This window comes from Lissotriton vulgaris, chromosome 2_1 (genome assembly GCF_964263255.1).
Source record: "Lissotriton vulgaris chromosome 2_1, aLisVul1.2, whole genome shotgun sequence".
NCBI classification, from domain to species: Eukaryota; Metazoa; Chordata; class Amphibia; order Caudata; family Salamandridae; genus Lissotriton; species Lissotriton vulgaris.
In genome coordinates this window covers 1,715,650,667-1,715,671,752 of record NC_141687.1, presented here as the reverse complement: position 1 = coordinate 1,715,671,752, position 21,086 = coordinate 1,715,650,667, and positions in this window count along the sequence as shown.

Here is a 21,086-nt window from a genome sequence, read left to right as displayed (position 1 = left end):
AATCGCAAATTTTGCGATTCCTTAAATGATATGTATGACACATTTTTGGTGTGCGAATTTGTGCAAAAAAATCGCATTTTACCATCAACTTGTAGTTGGTGGTAAATTGCGATTTTTTTCAAAAAAGCCCTAATTGGCATTTGTAAGGGTGGCATGTGACACTCATACATGCCCATAGGGCATGTATGTGTGCCACATGCACACACGTGTAGATTTGAGGGGTGCAGCAGGGTGTCTTTGAGACACCCCTGCACCCTTGAAATAATTCTCAAATTGCGATTAGCAAATTGCGAATTCGCAATTTGAGAATTACTGCACAATCATTCCTATGGGCCTCCTGGCCCATAGAAATGAATGGGAAAATTATTCCTTAATTGCGATTAGCAATTTGCTAATCGCAATTAAGGAATTTTAAGGAATCGCTAAAAAATAGCGAAATTCTACATACATACCATTTTGCACTTCTCAAATAGCGATTCCTTAACAATCGCTATTAGAGAAGTGCAAAATGGTTTCTTGATACATCTGCCCCTTAGTTTCTGCCTTTTTCCTTGAGGGTTTACCAGCCCAGTGGGTGAGAGGACAGAGATAGCTTTTCAAATGCAGATAGGAACACTTCATGGTTAACTTGCTAACATTATCACTTCTTGGGAGAAACACCTGCATGCTAAGAAGATATCATTTCTCAGAAGAATATGGGTAGCAGAGACACAATGAAAGGAACAACAATGTGCTGGCACCCCTCTTCCTGAGTGCCTGTCTGTTTCCTGCCTTGAAATAGTGCAGCATATGCTGAGGGTGCTGCCCTTCGGGGGCCGCCCGTGCAGTAAAGGAAAGAAAGGGAGCAGAAAGAGGATATATATTTATATATATATATATATATATATATATATATATATATATATATATATATATATATATATATATATATATATAACCGAACTCCGAACTCCTTCCTTGCGAAAATGAGCAGAAACCACACCGGGGAACATTAGGGAAGCTGCTTTTATTCTTGCAATGGCGAATGCATTTCAGCAATTTTCTCTGCCTTCATCAGCGCCCAAGAGTCCAGGAAGCATTCCACAGCACGAACTCTGATCCTGCCGCCCTCTTGAAGGTCAAGGGCAAACTCCGCCCCCAAGGATGTCTGCACACCTGTAGGCAGTTCACGTTGTATCAGTGGACTGCAATACCCAGAATATATATATATGTATATATAAATATATTTATATATATACATATACATTCCCTGATTCACTGAATAACCATAGGTTACAAGGACGTTATGGGAAGCAAATAGGATTTAAAAAGAAACAAAGGTTACAGGGACGTTTTAGTTAGGCTGAAATTTCACTCATACAAAACCAGAGAAAAATCATCCGTTATTGTTACCTGAATTAACTACAGCTCGCTCCCCCGCAATGAACTGCTTATGACCTCACATATTACATCACTCATGACATGGTCAGTGACATCACTCATGACATCACTGATGGCATCTCAAATAAAATCACTCATGACATCACCCAAAGCATCTCTGATGCAGTCACTCACACCCCTACAGAATCTTTTATACACCCACTGCCACTCCCACACAACCATTCACAAACCCATTCACAAAGCCATACAGGTACTTAAAGTACCAACTCACTAATTCATAGATCTACACACACATCCACTCGCTCACCCATACTACCGCTCATACACCCACTCACTCACTAATATAGCCATTGACATGCCCACTTACACACCCATACAGGCAGTAAGACACTGAGTGAGTCAGCCGTAGAACTACTCACAAGCCTAGACACTCACCTATACAGTCAATCACATAGCCGTTTACTCACCCAAGCAGTTACACACAGACACACACTTACTTACTCATACAAATAGTAACACATACTCACTCATCTATACAGTTAGTGGCAGAAGCATGCACTCATTTATATAGCCACTCTCATATTCACTCACTCACGCATGCAATCACTCATATACCCGTCACTCACCTATACTGCCTTTCACATACCCAATTACTCACCCATAATGACACATGCACTCAATCACCGACACAGCCGTACTGACACTCACTCACCCATACAGCTTATCAGACACGCACACAATACCCCATATGACCAGTGACTCACCCACTCATTCATCCATACAGACTGTCACACACCTCCTCATCCGCACACAGAGACAACCAGGCAATCATAGATGTAGTCAGACAACCAATCAATTACGCATATAGCCATTCATGTACCCACTAACACACTCATACACCCAGTTAGACATCAACTGACAGACAGATACACTCATTTACACAACCAGTCACTCACATATACATTTATTGAGACACCTAATCACTCACTTCTGCAGTCAGTCATGCACCCACTAAGTCATCCATACAGACACTCATGTACCCACTGAATAACCCCTTCGATGCTCATGACAAAACGATTCCGTCATGAGCATCGGTTGAGCTGTGCTCATGACGGAACCGTTCCGTCATGAGCCCTTTGGCTCATTGGAACCTTAAGCACAGCGCGAGAATTCGCGCCGCGCTGAAGGTGTTAATTAATACACCTTAGTGGGCCGTTTTCGGGCCTGTGGAACCCATCCCCTGTGGCATGGCTAGCTGGTTGGGGATCGCAGGGGGAGCCAGAAGGCCCCTGTAATCCTGGCCGGCTCCTGCCTCCTGCATGAGCTGGCATTGCATTTTACACCCAGGGAGCTGCTGTCAAGCAGCTCCCTTGGTGTAAAAAGGAAAGTGTGCTCCGATTTGAAAAAGCAAGAGCACAATGTACAAAGCAGAGCACAATGTTTGCTATGGGATGGTGGAAGCAGGGCTCCAGCCATCCCATAGCAAACTGCAATGTCCCGGTGGCGGGCACCCTGGGACATTGCTGGAGCCGGCCCTGGGGGGTGGCAGTCCCCATGGCCATAAAGGGCTCCTGGAAGGGGGGCCCCCTCCCATCTTCTGCAGAGCCCTGGGGAGGTGGCTGTCCCCGGGGCTGTGTGGGGGGGCTGGAGCCTCCCCACGCATTATATTTTGATATAGCCCCGGGAAGGTGGCGGTCCCCAGGACACATGACCCCGCATTCTGATATATTAGAAAAGGTGCGGAGGCTGCGTGGGGAGACTGTAGCCCCATGCACTCTAATTCAATATAGCCCCAGAAAGATGGCATTCCCCACTGGGACTGCAGTGGGCACGTGGCCCCCTGCATTTCAGTAAATCAGCCCTGAGGAGGTAGCGGTACCCAGGGCTGTGGGGGGGGGGGGGCATGCGGGGTCCCTAATATTATTTTGTATTGCCCCCTGGGACCTGGCCGATCCGGGGCCTGAATTAAATGAAGCACGGGAGCCCGTGCTTCGTTTTTTGTTTTTTTGTTTTTGGCCGATTTGCAAATCCACCGTGATTCCTGCCAAAATGATTTTTTAAGGCTTTTTTGGCCCCGGGGGGTCCCTGTGGGACCCCTTCTAGAGGCTAGGGGGTCAGGGTGTTTTTACCCTGCCCCCTTTTCTTGTTTTAAAAATATTTTTACTCGTGACTTGGTTCAGCCGAGTCACAAGATGGCTGCCTGGTTTGAACTTTTGCCAGCCGTTCAGATCTCAGGCATGAAATCGAGAGGGTTTGGCGGATCCACCGCGGCTACAGTTGTATGTCTGAGAAATCTTTAAATTTCTCAGGAACTCCTGAACAGATTTACACCATTTAACAAAAAGAGTGCTTTCTGGACCAAGAGCTACCTTTTTGCCAAATTTTGTGTAATTCCATTCAGCAGATCCGGCTGTGGCCGTGTCTAAAGTTTCCGATGGAAATTAACATGGAGAAAAAGTGTTTCTCAGCCCCCACTTGACAGATCACCCCAACATTTTTAAGACAGGAGGTGAAGTGCGCGTCAAATTTGTTTTGGAAATTTCATGAAGATTCGTCACACGAATAGCAAAGTTATTAGGAAATCAAAAACTGCTTTTTAATAGAAATCAGGTCCTAATTATAACAACCTACCAGCGACTGCCGTTAGTATATATATATATATATATATATATATATATATATATATATATTATATATATATATATACCCCAACTCCAAGAGGTTTCAATTTTGAATTCTGGTTAATGAATTTTGAGTTACATTAGATATTTTGTAAAGTCTGATAAATCAGGCGTATTCCATCTTAAAAATGTGTCTGTTTTTTAAAAGGGATGGACTATCTCACCTGTATTTATTCATTTATATTAAGGAAAATGAAAAAAATATAAAAAAACAGAAAAATAGGAAAAATGAAAAGAAGAAAATGTATAAGATTGATGATTTAAAACTGTCTGCCTGATCTAAGCTCCTTTTAACCATTGCTAATATTTACAAACATCTGTTTACTATTTATTTGGTGTAATATATGAGGATGTATTATTCTGTTTAGGAAACATATAACAAATAATGAACACTATAGTGATTAAATGTGTCTCCTAAACAGATTTGAAATCAGACTATATTTACCAGATTGTTCCATTATCTGTGATTATATGTGGTATTCTTTTATGTAAAAAAGTATAAATAGAATTATATAATTTAAAAAGATGCTTTTCTTTTGGTCAGGTGTCATTAGGAGTCTCACAAAATGTTAGTAAAAGTGAGTAAGGTTAAGTGAAACTGCTGTAATGGAGGCTGGAGATCGACTGTGTTTTGTATCGATTTAAAACATTCTAGTTGTTTTTAGAAACTGTGAGAGGAAAGGGCTTTATTGCACTGTGTCACGTTAAAGAGAGTGTTTGTAGTCATCAACTCTATGGTCCAGTTGAAGGCGAAACACCGAAACACGTCGGCCACGTATTCACGTTTGCACTTTTGTTGGAAATCCCTGGAATGAAATAAAGTTGTGCCTCATATGGATGGCAGTGACACCTCTCATTTTGGTGAATTTATTTAAAGGAGTTTGAGTGAAAAATATATATAATACATGCAGGAGCACAGAGTATAATATGTTATTTATTACCATTGCTGAGTGTGGGGAGGTGCTACTACACGCAGGAGGTGAAGTCCCTGGTGCGTCATCCTGCTCCTCCTTTCCTAGAAATTGCAGATAAATAGCGTAGTACTCTCAGCACCTTTTCGCAATTTACAGTAGTTGTAAACGTAAGTGTTTAAGCACATCCAGGGCACAGTCTCATTTTATCTGTCCATAGTGTGAGTAGTGGGGATCAAGAGCATGCATTGGTGGCATCTTTATGGTGTCAAGAGCATGGGGTTTGAACTTTGCACAGTAGTAATAAATGTCTATGTTTGTTATCACAGTTGGCCCAGATAACATGATTTATTGTCCCACATTTATTTTCACTGGCCCAGCACTGTGCCCAACCCGCAATGGACATCATACCCTGCTGTGCACATCTTTGGCTATGCTCAATGGGGGTTGGCCATAAGGTCCTAAGAGAGAATAGCTCTCTTTTTAAGAATTGATGGTGAATCTCATAAGAACCGTTTTTCTTTTATGTTGAATTTTGACTTTTTTATGTGTTTTATTGTATTTTGGTTGTAAGTAGCCTCTTTTACACGTTTAACAATTTAATTTTCTTATAGATTAGACTTTTTGTAGCGGTCTTCTGTTCCCAAACCTGGGATGCTTCTGTCTGCACCAGATATTATTTTTGCACTCCATGCAATAAAGTGTAATGATGTAGAGGTGGGGATTGTTTTCTTATGCTGCACCTCCTTTGGTCCAATTGGGGGTTTATCTGCCATCTGGCTTGCTGGTGTTTGTTTCTTTTTTCTTTTGTTGCCCCAGGAACTTCTGTAACTCCCTTTCCTGCTTAGAGTTGAGGTGGTGGGTCATGACTAAAGTGCCAAAGGAGAAGAAACCTCATGGCTCCTGCTTAAACATTTTTTGTGCACAGCTTTCACGCAAACCTCCTGGCATTAAGATTTTTTTTTTCTAGGGGTATGTATGAAGAACTCCGCACAACTGAGCTCTTTGGAGGGGTCTTCTACTTCCTTTGTCTCTTCAGTGCAGATGACTTCCTCCTTTTGAGATGCAGATGATGTTCCTGGAAAGTCCTTTTCAGCTATCTCAACCTTTTTTTAGTTTTTAAAAAAGCACTGACAGAATTGTGAACTACAGAGGTGTCATGCTCACCACAAAATGGTGGATCTGCCGTCTCTTGCTACACATTAGGCACTTTTTAATGTGGTGGAAAGATTGCTGAACTTCCAGCTAATGACAACCTCAAAATGCTCTGTATCTTGTCATAATGTCAGCAGACTGTCACAAGCCTACAGACTTTGGAGGCAGTCCTGCCATCCTTACAAGAACTGTGTACTTCATGAACTCAAGTTCAAGCCTTCAAACTGCGCATATGTAAACATTTTACATATGTATTTGTAAACTGCACAGTCACCCAGGTGGGTATCTTGGCACTGAATAACAGATGTTTATTTTTACCGAACTCAATGAGACTCATTTCCCACAGGATTTGTTGCTATGACCATGAGGTCAAACATAAGTCCCCATTGTGGATGCATGAGTTGGTGTGTGTGTGTGTGTGTATTGGTGTACTGGGCCACCAGTCCTGGTTACGATTTAGTTCACTTTAAATGTTCAGTTAAAATTTGACCCACTCCAAATACAGAAATGTGAAGGAGATCTAATGCATTTTTGATCAAATAAATTAATCATTGCCCAAATGTGTCTATAGTTCAAAAGCTTCAAATCAAGACTGTGGAATCAACACATCCAATGACGAGTGTAGTCCACAAACTCTTTTCAGAGTGCGGAAATTATGGCATGGAGCCTAATATGGGTTCGCAAGTTTCATAATTTGTGAACTTTGGCTAGAGTCTGCAAACTAGGATATGGGACCCAGTATGGGGTCACATGTTACATATCTTATTAACTCTGTCCAGACTCCGGGAACTATGACATGGGACCCAACATGAGTTTGAGAACTCTGGCCAGAGTCTGTGAACTAGGACAGGGGGCCTAAAATGGGCTCATATAGTTCGCCAACTCTGGCCAGAGTCCGTGAATTATGGGCGGAAACCCAACGTGGGTTCACAGGTTTCATAGTTTGCAGACTCAGTACAGAGACTGCGAATTATGAGAAGCACTCGACTATAAGAGTGCAAGCTCCATGGCGGATTCATGAACTTCAGAACATGGTTTCAGGCAATGTTTCCTCTACTTATTTTCCAGTATGTGGGGCAATAGCCTTTTATGGGTGCATTTTTCTTGTTGTATGTGCAGCAGCACTTTGAGGTAAGCCACTATGTGAACATGCAATATACTACTTCTATGTAATGATTGCGAGGGGCAGAGTAGGTCCCGATTTTGCATAAAATTGTATTACATTATAAATTATAATGCATTATTATTTTATTATATTAGCTAAAAAGTCAAATATTTTTAAGGCTGTTCTCAAGGGGAGCTAAAAAAAATCATTCAATTTGTTCAGTATTTTCAGAAGCATCCTTCCTCTTCAGCAGAAAAGTATTTACTTGTAAAAAGCCACATATTTGTCAGATGCCCTGTTGAACATGCACATGGTAAATTAAAAAGAACTGCTATTTAAAACAACAAGTTGCAGCATTTGAATTAACACTGGAAACTCACGCAGAAGAAGAATCATCACCCATTGTATTTTTTATGAAAGGAGATACAATAGTCATGATAACAATGGAGAAACGGACAACAGAACACATGCAGCAGGAACATATGTCTATCACTATTACAGTGTGAATTTCTGTGTGTTTACTATGCTTTTACAGAGTAATTATACAATGTCTTTGTCCATCTTCTAATGTGCCACAGAACGCCTTTCAATCATGTAATATACCACTGAAAGCTTGAACTTAATTTACTGCATCTACAGCCTGAAAAGCTGTAAAATGTGCTATAAATTTTAGGTGTCACACACACACGCACACACACACACACACACAGGCGCGCACACAGACGCACACACATATATACATATATATATTACCTACTGGCGGTCGCAAGTAGGTAGTTATAGTTAGGACCGTGTTTCTATTCAAAAAGCGTTTTTTCTTTTCCCAATAACTTAGGCGCCGGTTGACGAATCTTCGTGAAATTTTCAAAACTCGTGGCGCGCTCCGGTCAGCTCTTATCATGAAAGTTTCGCGGTGATTCAGCAAGCGGGGGCTGAGAAAAAAGGATGGTCCCAAAACGTGTTTTCTCCATGTTAATTCCCATAGGAAAGAACTATATTTGATAAATGGTGTAAATCTGTTCAGTAGTTCCTGAGAAAATTTTAAAAAAGAGGTTGAAAAATGCATTTACCATAGGAAACTTTAGACATGGTTACAGCTGGAACTGCTGAACGGAATTGCACTAAATTTGGCAAAAAGGTAGTGCTTGCTTCAGAAAGCATCCTTTTTTTAAATGGCGTAAATCCGTTCAGTAGTTGCTGAGAAAAGCAAAAATAAAAGTTTTGATATTTAGAGGCGCAGTGGATCTGCGCACCCTCCCGATCACAAGCTTTATTCTAATTGGCTGTCAACACTCCAAACCAAGAAGTGTTGGCAGCCATCTTGTGCCTCGGTAACCGAGGTACAAGAAAACAGGGTAACAAAGACGTAAAACAAGAAAGGGGGCAGGGTAAAAACACCTTGGGCCCCTAGGCCTGCTCAGGGGGAACCACAAGGACCCCCAGGGCCCACAAATGTATATATATATTTCTTAAATCAGCCAAATTCGCACTGGGGTGCGAATCCTCCCGAGAAAATAAAAAAAGAACAAAGCCCGGGCTCCCGCGCTTCGTTGTATTTAAGCCCCCGGGTGGGCCAGGTCCCGGGCAGAGAAAAAAGTGTGGGGGGGGCCCAATCCCCTCCACACTGCCCCAAGGATTAATTAGTTGCGGAGGGCACGCAGCCCCCCCACAGCCCCGGGGACTGCCACCCCCCAGGGCTTCTTTTTTAATGGGTGGGGGGCCTCCAAGGCCCCCCCAAGCCCTTGGGACCGCCACCCCCGGGGCTTTTATTGTTTATTTTGCGGGGCGGCACACGGCCCCTCTGCTGCCCCGCGTACCACCACCCCTGGGGCTTTAAAAAAAAACCACCTGTGTGGGGGGGCTCGAGCCCCCCCACACGCCCGGGGACTGCCCCCTTCCCGGTCCGTAACAGACCCCCGAGACCGGAGACCACCACCACCGGGCTGTGCAGATGTTGGGAGGAGGGCCACGCAACCCCCCTCCAGGAGCCTGTGATTGCCCTGGAGACCGCTACCCCCCGAGGGCGGCTCCTGCAGTGTCCCGGGTTTCCCACCCCGGAGACACTGCTGTGTGCTATGGCAGAGCAGGAGCCATGTGGCACCCGCCCTGTCATAGCAAACTCTGGTTTGGGTTTTGAAAGCGAGAGCAGGAAACCTGCTATCGCTTTCAAAATCCCAACCAGATTGCTTTTCCACACGGGGAGCTGCATGTTAGCAGCTCCCCATGTGGAAAAGCAATGCCGGTACCTGCAGGACGCGGGGAGTCAGCAGGAACCGTGGGGGCATTGGGCCTCCACCCACGGTGCCCAAAGGAGAGGGCTGGCCCCGGGGGATGGGGTCCCAGGAGCCTTATTTGGCATGAGGACAGGGATTACGTGGCCCCGTCCCCCAAAAAACTTAATAAAGGATGGCTAGGCCCCGGGGGAGGGGTCCCCGGGGCCAGAAATGACCTAGGAGGGGGTCCACGCTGCCCCCCTCCATAAAAAAATAATAATAAATAAAAGAGGCACAGCCCTGGGGGATGGGGTCCCTAGGGCTAATAATAGAGGCCTCAGGAGGGGGCCACACAGCCCGCTTCCTAGATATAAAATTTTAAAAAATGATGCCCATGCCCCGGGGGATGGGATCCCTGAGGCCGAAATTGGCCTTGGGAGGGGGGCCACGCGGCCCCCTTCCCATTTACATTTTTTTTTAAAAAGGGGCAAGACCCTGGGGGATGGTTTCCTCAGGGCCCAAAAAAAGGAAAGGGAGGGGGGCCCACACAGCCCCCCTTCTTAAAAAAAAAAATAGCCGGATATCAGCTAGGCCCCGTCCCCACCCTGCAGCACTCAGCAAACACGCCCCCTGGTGCGTTGTAAGTTGGGGAATTAATTCCCCTTGAATACTGAGGGTCACTGGGGGCCAACTAGCCCACCAGGTACCTCCAGTATTCGCCAGGGAGCTGCATTGCAGAGAGATGTTGAGAGGCCATGCTCCTTTTTACACCTCTCTGCAACGCAGCTCTGTGGAGCTTACTGGAGGTACCTGGTGGGCTAGTTGGACCCCAGGGATCCTCAGGATTCAAGGGGACTTAATCCCCCAACTTAAAATGTGCCATGGGGCAAGTTTGCACAGTGGTGCAGGGAGGGGGTGGGGCCTGAGGTGAAATGTGTGCAAACACGCCCTGTGGCACGTTTTAAGTTAGGGAATTAATTCCCCTTCAATCCTGAGGGGCCCTGGGGGCCAACTAGCCCACCAGGTAACTCCAGTAAACGCCACAGGTCTGCGTTGCAGAGAGGTGGCCCAGGCCACGCCTCTTTTTACACCTCTCTGCAACGCAGCTCTGTGGCGCTTAATGGAGGTACCTGGAGGGCTAGTTGGACCCCAGGGACTCTCAGGATTCAAGGGGACTTAATCCCCCAACTTACAATGCGCCAGGGTGCAGAGTGGTGGAGAAAGGGGGCATGGCCTTTGTCTGCCTCTCACCAATCCCACTGTGTGGGGCTTCCTGGAGGTAAAAGGTAGGCTAGTTGGCCCCTAAAAGACCCCCAGCAGTGAAGGGGACTTCAATCCCCATCCAAGAGCGTGCCAGGGAGCCCGTTTATACAGTGGTGGGCAAAGTGGTCATGGTCTGGTACGAGTACTTACCAATGCTGCTGTGTGGGACTAACTGGAGGTAACAGTTTGGGAAGTTGGCCCCCAAGGATGTCTTTGGGGGCCAACTGTCCCTCTTGTTACCTCCAGTAAGTCCCACATAGTGGGTTTGCTAAGACGACTTCGGAGGCCATGGCCCCCTTTGTCTACCACTCTGCAAACGTGCATCGTGGCAGACTACGGGATGGGGGATGAAGTCCAATTTATTCCTGAGGGAGTTTGGGGGCCAAGAATTCCTCGTGGTATCTCCTGTAAGTCCTACACAGGGGAATTCCTGAGCGTTATGTTTGTTATGTTATATCATTTATCAAGCGCACTGTTACCCATAGATGTCCTGGCGCTATGTGAAGCCTCCTTAGGAATGAGCCCAGAGTCATGCTTGTCCGCAAACAGCCAAGTCTTTAAGACCCTCAACATTACTTGCCTAATTGCAAATTTGATTCAAGAAAGGAATAGCCATTGATTGGCTGAATTGACCTTCATTTTACAGACACACAGTATCCCCTATGCTCTTAGGCTCCAGGATCAGGCTCATGCAATATGTCATTATGACATGAAACACCGACAGGCACCCAGACAGCAACACAACACTAATGCTGCAAAAGAATACTAAAATGACACAGCTAACAGCACACAACAAGCACGAGACAAAACGTAAACAGATCAAAATCACAATTCAGTGGGATAACACAAAAATAAAACACTACAACACATTAAAAAAAATCACACCCACAATACTACAAATCACAGCATACTGCAATACTACTAATTCCAAACCTCGTTTACGGCTCGCCCAGCTCCACCACTTATCCACACCATCACCAGAATTAACATAATTAAACAGTATTTATTATTCTAAAATACTTTGAAGTATAAAGAGTGCTGGTATTTCACCATGAAAAAAATAGCATTTTGGAATGTAAAGAAATAAAGTGAGGATTGCGCTTTTCTGCCACATGCTGGACGTCTATGGAAGCCTCTAAAGGCCAGTGTGCTGGTATAGCACACCCACGATGATGTGCACTATGTACTTCAAGTGCAGGTTTGTTCCAGTCAGCAAACATACTTCCAAAGAAAACATATTGGAATCGTCACTTGTTTAATAAAATAATTGTTTGCAAGCTCTCGCTTCCTTAGCCTCACAATCATAAAAACATTAATGATCCCAATTTTCATTTTGAAATGCTTTATCTCCAAAGTTTAGTAGGGACAGTTTGTCTCGCAATCAAGAAGGTTAGTGTTATCTTGTTAACATTCTCAGCCAAGGCCGGGGATCGAACTTGGTTGCCTCTGTTCAAAAGTCAGCACTCAGCAGCACATGGCTTTTGCGGGATAGGAATAAACTAATCACAAAATAGCTATTGATTTACAGCTCAAAAGACCTCACTACTACACAGAATAGCTGACAGACACATTTGCTGCTCATAATACATGCGCGCTGTCGTCCAGGGGAGGAGTCACTGGTCTCGTGGCTGCAGGGGCTTCTTCCGGGACGACGGCAGCGTGCAATCATCCGAGCCCAGCGCCAGGTGGCGATCTGGTGCTAAGTGTACAACTCTGCAGCTCTACATGCCAAGAACAGATGCATACTGGTAAGTAGCATTTTCCTTACCTATCATCACTGCACTATTCCTTGGCTGCCTTCCCCTATGTTACCTACCTTGCACTTTGAACAATCTCTCAGGGGGATGAGGCTGCTTTTCTAGTTTATTGCATCGTTTTTGCTCCAATCCCTTATAGTAGTCGAATATGATGACTGTTTGTTTTACCAAATACTGTTTCTATTTGTTTCCTTATCCCTGGACTCTCCCCCCCTTTGTTCTGTATCCCACCTGATACTACTGTAAAGCGCTCTGATACCCTCACGGGTCTGGTTTGCGCTCTATAAAACACTAAATAAATAAATAAATAAATAAATTAAAATAAGGCCTTTCGGAAGGCCAGAAGGTTTGACATACCTCTCAAATACAGGGGAAGCTGATTCCAGGCTCTGGCTGCATTGACCACAAAGCTTTTGCCTCCCCATGTGGCTTTTTTTACGAATGGCCCATGAACCAGTTTGACATCAGATGAGCGTAATGGTCTATTAGGAATGTACCAGTACAGCCGCTCTTTTAGACAGGTTGGTCCTGCTCCATAGAGTGCCTTATGATCAAGACACAATGCCTTGAACCGGGTACACTTCCTAACTGGCAGCCAGTGCAGCTTCTGTAACTCCTTTGCTATAGGGGCGTATTTTGGGTTGCCCAACACCAGTCTGGCCGCCACATTCTGCAGAAGCTGCAACCTCTGCAATAATCCTTTCTGCATATTAAAATACAGACTATTGCAGCAGTCCAGCCTCGACATAGTGAGGGAGGTAATAACTGTTTTTCGGCATTCTAAGGGTAAATATGTCAGCGTTTTCTTGCAGGACCTAAGCACAAAAGACATGGCCGAGGTCACTGCATTTATCTGATCTTTAAAATTGAGCTTCTGATCCACCTATACGCCTCGGTTTTTAACCTTTATGTTTGGGGCGGGGAGAGGACCCTTAGTGTCTGGCCACCATTCTGGGGTCCGGAAATTAGGATCATTGCCAAAGCATAACACCTCTGTCTTGCTAGAGTTTAATTTTAGGCAATTTTGGTCCATCCAAAGCCCAATGGCATACATACACTCTTTAAAACAGCGAGTTGTACCTTTTGCCTCAGATGGAAGAAGAGACACCACAATTTGCGTATCATCGCCATACGTCGTCAAACTAAAGCCAAAGGATCGAATAAGAGGTGCCAGCGAGGATACATATATATGTTAAATAATGTCGTACTCAGTGAGGACCCTTGCGGGACCCCATAAGGCAATGCAAAAGTGTCTGATACAAATTCCCCCAGCACCACCTGCTGACTCCAATTTGACAAAAACTATCCTAAGAGTCTCCCTGCTGCCCCTGAATGCCGATCTCCTGCAGCCGGCCCATCAACAAATCGTGATGGACCAAGTTGAATGCTGCAGAGACATCTAGCATAATCAAAGCTGCCTTGTCACCTTGAACTAAAATAATCCACACCTCTTCAGTGGATTTCAACACTGCTGCTTCGGTACTGTGGCCCCCACGAAAGCCATACTGCATTTGGTTAAGAGCTTGTGTATCCAGAAACTGGCTAAGCTGCGTGTTTATATGTCTCTCGACAATTTTGGCCGGTACTGGGAGTCTTGATATTGGCCTGAAATTATTAGGATCTTTGGTATCGTGGTTTGGTTTCTTTAATAAAGGCAGTATGGACGTTTTTTCCAGTCCAGCAATAATAACCTTCCTTAAACATCGCATTAAAAATAGGTGTCAGGACTCGAGCAAATGGCTCTGCTGCTAGCTTTAAAGTAGCTATTGGGCAAGGATCCAAAGGGGCGCCAGATTTCACCTGCATCAGGAGGTTAACAGTATTGGTGGTAGTAAGCTGAGCAAAATTGTCCAACAACCCTTTTTTCTCTGGATAAAGGTTATCTGCCGTCTGGTTCTCTATGGTTTTCGAGATTACATAAGTGAAACCAGAAAAGATGGTATTCACTTTCACATTAAAGAAACTGGCGAACTCACAGGGCACCTGACTGGGTGTAATTGTGATAGCCGCTGGATTGGCCAGACTGGTGACTGTATTAAATAGCTCCCTAGCAGAATTAGTAGCTCTGTTTATCTTCAAGGAATAAAATAGGCACTTGCCTGATAGATCTCCTGTTTATAAATAGCGAGATCATGTTTATGCTTATATGTTTATACTTATATGTTTATACGCTCGTCCAACCAAGCCCTCGCCACAATCCCACGAATCCGAAGAGCCACCATGGGAGGAAGATCATTCTCCTACTTAGCGGCCAAAACCTGGAATTCCCTCCCCACCCACCTCCGCCTTACACAGAACCACCTCTCCTTCAGAAAACAACTCAAAACCTGGCTGTTTGATAAATAACGAAAACCCCCTCCCCCAAGCGCCTTGAGACCCTCTCGGTGAATAGTGCGCTATACAAATTCTGACTTGACTTGTCACTATCATTATACTCCGTTCTCCATCTTCTCTTCAGATCTTTTCCCTGAGTTCTTGTGTGTACCAAGGAGAGGAGGGTTGCCTTCTCGTAGGATAAAACTTTTTTATAGGGGCAAGCTTGTTCGCTGCTGTTTCTAGACAGCAACTATAGGAGCTTGTAGCCTTTTATAGGCTTGCGGGCGGCGTGATTATGGTTTTACTAAGTTTTACTAAGTGTATAAGCATTGGCTGGACGCCCAGCACCCTTTCCCCACCACTCTGCAAACGCAACTACTAGTAAAAGTAGATACTTCTGCTCCTCTGACTTAGTGGTAGTTTCAATCCCCTGCCCTATTATGTACTAGGGACTTACAGAGGAGGTCATGCTAATCACAGGGGTATCCCAACGCATAGTGTTCCCTAGTGTATGTAAGTGTTTTCACTGTATTCTAAGTGTCTTTTAGCAGAGCACAGGGTCTAGGCCTGGTTAGTCAGAGTCAGTTACCACAAGTACCCATCTGAAAAAGTTGTGGGCACAGGATGATTATGCAACAAGGCCTCTTTCTGCTCCTCTGTTGGTTCTTTCTTCACATGTCTTGCTTCTTCCTGCAGTTTTCTTCATCTTGGTGGACTTCTGTTGCTTCTTTCTGCATTTCATTTGCTCCTTTCTGTGTGTTTTTTCTTCGTTCTTCACATGACCTACCTCTGTAGACATAGTTAGAAAGTAGCATTTAAAAAACCTTTGAAATTCACTTAAAAACCAAAGGTTTCAGGCATGTTATAGTTGGAAATTAGCATTTAAAAAACATTTGAAATTCACTTAAAAAACCATAGGTTTTCAGGCATGTTATAGTTAGAAATTAGCATTTAAAAAACCTTAGAAATTCACTGAAAAAAACATGGTGATGTCATTTGAGATGTCATCAGTGATGTCATGAGTGATGTCCCTGACCATGTCATGAGTGATGTAATATGTGAAGTCATCAGCAGTGCATTGCGGGGGAACGAGTTATAGTTAACTGAACTAACTATAACGGGGACATTTCTATGGTTTTGTACAAGTGAAATGTCTAACTATAACTCCCTGAAACCTAAAGGTTTCAGGGAGAAGAAGGTACTCAGCGAATTTTATATATATATATGTATAAACATATCACCCATGAGTTCCTACTGTATCATAGAATTATTGTCCTCTTTCTCGTTCCCACCTGCCACTTCTCAAAGTCGGCAGTTGGGAGTTTAGGGGAACAGGCGCAGTTTAAACAAAGGTAATGAGTTGGGCGTGGTTAAGGAGTTGAAAAACCACAAGTTTTTAGTGGGAGAACGACAGGCATAACATTTTGGAAGCGGAATTGAGAACAACATGTCTGAAGTTGAACAGTCAAGAAAGGTATATCCACATACTGGGTACCCGATGATAATAACAACAGTTATTATGATTTAGTCTCTTGGGCTTCTGTCTATTGAAGATCGTGTATGTTGACAGTGTAGACTGTTATTTAGAGCGCAATAATTAGGGATAGCACAACTCGCTAAACTGATTCAGTAGCAAAGTTTGATGGCGTTTTGATATGCCTGTAGAGGGAAAATGCTGTTTACGGGAGGGACAATGTGGTGTATAAGGGGGCGCTGTAATAAAAACTCAGCGAGGTATTTTGAAATGTGGGAACAAGTACATGGTGTTAACGGCAATACATTTGATTTTAATTTCACAGATACAAACCCCTGATGAAGAGCCTCAAAGGCTTGAAATGCATTGGGTTAAATATTCGTATTCATTTTTTAAACAAGGGATTTAAACATGCTGTATTAAAGGCAATTGGGCATTATACATGCACTTGAAAATTGGAATCAACTTGTTTTGAACAACCAAACAAAATAAAAATAAAAATTGAAAACACGAACTGAAACTAGTGGATTAATGTGGATTAAATTTGGTTTACTTCTCAAAGTCTCACATTGCCCGTGTTCACTCTCCTTCCATTCCACTATGACTTCATTAACATATCTCACTTCCCAAACTGACACCACATCAGACTTCTTATCATTCTTACTCTCCCTCATTCATGCTTAATTAATATATGCTCACGTTCTCTCTTATGCATTTGTTGGAATGTAACCCAGTTCATCTAACACCCACTTCGTCGCTCACCTTGACTCTCAAGCTTTGTTTCACGGACATTCTGTCGTTCACCTCACAAACATTCTGTTGCTTACTCACTTTCTATCTGCGTCAGTATTTGCTTGCTGTCACTCTAGCTCGTCATTATCTGCCTGTTTAACGTAACCACTTCCACTCTCCTTTGCTCTGTCTCGTGCACTCCTTCATACTCACACCCAACATGCCACTTAAATCACTCTCAAACTTGTCACCCTCTCTTACTTACTATTTACCCCTTCTACTATGTGCTAAATGTCACCATGCAGATATCAGAAATGTTAATTCAAGCGAAACAGGAACTGACACTATACATATTTATGGTAATGTGATATTACAGGAGCTGTACGTTTTAAGTATGTACAGGGAGAATAGTTTATTGCTTCTACTGCTGTAATGCCACCTTTCAGAATCTGTTTTCCAAGCAGAAGGTACTAAAGAAATTTTAAATATCGTATTCAGATAGCAGTGTAAGCAGGTATCATTAGAAGGCTGTTTGCACATGTCTGCCTGGCCATGTGAATCACCAGTGCTCATGGATAGAAGTTACAACCCTCCCCTAGAACTGGATGCTGAAAGCGGATCAAGGAAAGGAGGCTGCTCTATTTTTACCCCGACAGTAATCGTCACATTAGTGTCCACACTGGTGTGTCTCTTGGTGTTCCAGGCAGTAAAGGAATTGAAAAGAACGAGGGGAGGAATGGCTGGTGGACGAGGCCGAAGGTCCTTGGCTCCGCTGATGGATTCAAGAGAGATGTAAAAAACCAGGGTAAAATACTGGGAGCCAGAACAAGAATGAGCAGTGAGAAAAGCAATACAAAGAATCCTTTATTTTCTTAGCTCGGAAGAAAAATGTGACTGTCTTTCTAGCTTCTGTTTGTTTTATTGTTCAATGATTCATGACTCAGAAAAAGCTTGTGTAAAGCTCTCTCTGCACGAGCGCAGACGCACCTTAGATGGAACATAGGTCGTGGTTCACAGACTGTATGTATGTGGTATTTATATAGCATGAAACTAGTATTTGCGTAGCATGAAACGTGCCAAAAAAACAACAGAGCACTCTACGAGGTAAAAGGTAGAGACATGGTCAACTTGCGGTAGGAGACGTAGCTGTTTGGGGACAGTTAATGCATCTTGATTGTTAGATTTGGGGGTCTCTAGTTGGCACAGGTAGGTACTTGTGACAAATAGGGACCCTCTCCTCTAGCCAGGATAAGGGGATTACACTCCTAAAATAACCCCTGCTCACCCCCTTGGTACCTTGGCATGAGTAGAAGGGCTTTACTTCAGAGGCGTTGTAAGTTAAGCAGTTGTGACCATATACAGTAACCCAGTGACAACACTATAAATGGACACCACACAGGTTTTATATAAAAATAAGTAGACTTTATATAGAGTTACCGCAATACCATAAAAGACAAAAATACACACTATGATTACTTTAAGATGGAAGATTTTAACTTAGTTCAGTTCAGTTCTGAGATGCGACACTGCATCAAGGTACCTTAAGTTGCGTTGCGCTTCCACGTTAAGCAATGTCGCAGCGATGGGAAATGTGGCAAAGTTCAGATACAAAGAAATAAAGACGTGAAGATCTTCCAGATGTGGCACGCTTCTCGGGGATGCGAGAAGTTCTCGGTTTGATGTGAGGACTGCAGCAGCAACATCCTTACGATGCGACGACAACAGCTCCAGCGGCGATGCTCTTCTCCCACGATGCGACAACTACAGCAGCAACATCCAAGATGCGACGGCAGCGCGCTTCTCGAGGATGCAAGGTGCTCTTGGTCGATGCAGTGCAATGCAACAGTTCCAGCGGCGACACCCTCCTTCGGAATTGCGATGACAGGCACAGCGACGGCTACACGCTCCGACCTCGTTGTGAGATTCTTCTCCTGATGCGGTGAAGTTCTACAACTACAGCGGCGACACCCTGGATTTTTACCGCTGAGATACCTTGATATTATCAAGGTTTATCTCAAAAGCGGTAAAAATCCTGCAAAATGCATGAATATCGCTGAGAAATCAGCGATATTCATGCATTATCGTGACAATGCTCTTAGCCATGTTATCCACCTTCCATTGGATAACATGGCTAAGAACTGCTTTTAGCAGGCGTTATCTTTTGGAGATATTCGCGCTTAGGGCGAATATTTCCAAAATTTGTTAATAGGAGTTAGAGATGTTAGCGATGTTTTCAGTCGCTAACATCTTGGCACGCCCACTTTGCATGTCATTAGCGATAATTATCGCTGACATGCTCTTCCCTTAGCCCCCTTTTGTTTAACATCTTTATGACTCCCCTGGTTTACCTCGCGGAGTCACTAGGGGCTAGGGTGATGGCATATGCGGATTACACGCAGTTATTGTTCACCTGGAGAAGGGGCGAGGACTCGGTCATCATGGCTCAGCATTGTCTTTCTGCGGTGTTTCGCTGGCTGGCCAATGCACAACTTAACCCCTTCGATGCTGATGACGAGCTCAGCTCGTCATCAGCCACGGGGCGCGTGTGCGGATGACGAGCTGAGCTCGTCATGTAATGCGGCTTTTGGAAAAAAGCTGCGTAGGGGAAAAATAACCGCCGCAGCGATGCGGTTAAGTGCAACGAGGAGAAGTCGGAGGTGCTCCTGTTTGCAGCATTTCCTGCTGGCTTTAGAACCAGACTATGGCCTCCGGATTTTCCGCCCCCTCAATCAGACAAGGGCCTTGCAAAAAACTTGGGGGTGTGGTTTGAGGAAAATCTGAATTTTGCGTCGCATGTCAAAAAACTCACAGGGACTTGTTTTGGTATACTTAAAACCCTGCGAAAATTCCTCCCCCTTCTGCCAATGGAGGCCAAAGAAACAGTAGTCCGGACGTTGATCCTTTCGCGGTTGGATTATTCCAACGCGCTTACAGGTAGTCCAAAACGCGGCTGCTCGGCTCCTACTGGGCCTCTCTTCCAGGCAGAGCGTGCGGGTCCTTCTCCGCCACCTTCATTGGCTTCCTGTTGAGGCCCGTTTGTAAATTTAAAATGTCCAACGGGCCTTGTATGGATTGGGCCCACTCTATCTGCAGAAGCGTTTTACTTTTTATTCCCCTACTAGGACTCTGCGGTCTTCGGACCAACTTCTTATCCAGACTCCGCATTTTTTGTGCCATAGGTTAGGTGGCTGCTCTTTCACCCGTAAAGCTGGCCTAGCCTGGAATGAGCTTCCTCTTGCTCTTAGGAAGGTTGCTGATCCGGCTGTCTTTAAAAAGAGCCTAAAAACACTATTGAGCCCATTCTTTTGAGGCTTTGCCTGCTGTGTTGGTGGGCGGGGGTTCAGGGTAGCAGCGCCGGGATACTCTGAGTAACTGCGCGCTTTAGAAATGCAGGATAACATAACATAACATAACATACCATGCAAAGTGGGCCCCTAAATGCCCGCTATCGCCTACAAGCTGTCGCTAACTGGTGTTAGCGACAGCTTAGTAATAGGGCGATAAAATTATTGCCGCATTAGCGGGAAAAAGTCCCGCTAATGCGGCAATAATGCCCTTGGTAATATGCCCCACAGTTCCTTTCTCCTTCCTTTGGCAGTAAGGCAACCACTGCAGGCCATTCCCCCAAGCAGCACTTCAGCTTGGGTCTAGTCTCTCCTCAGTTTCTTCAGGTTCCTCTCCTCAGTAAAGGTTTCTTATTTTAGTACAAAGTGATCTAATTTCATGGGATCAGGGTCCCAATACTTATATCCCAATATCCTTTGTTCTCTGAGGGGAGAGTGGCCTTTGCCCAGTCCAAACCAGTTCTGAAGCACTCTGTTTACCAGACTTCTCCTTTCCTTTCACAGTGCAGGGCATGCACATCAGACGACCCACAAGAGGTGGAGCCAGCATTGTGGAAGACAAGAACAGTCTTGGAGCACTTTGTTTACAGAACTCCTTCTCTTCTTTCAGAGTGCAGGGCAAATACATCAGCCGCTCCGTTGGAGCCTGCATTGTGGAAGGCAGGCACAGCCCTATTCAAGGTTCAGGTGCAACTCCTCCGTCCCATCTAGATGCAGATCTCTCTATTCACCACTGGGGGACTCAGCCTGTCTCC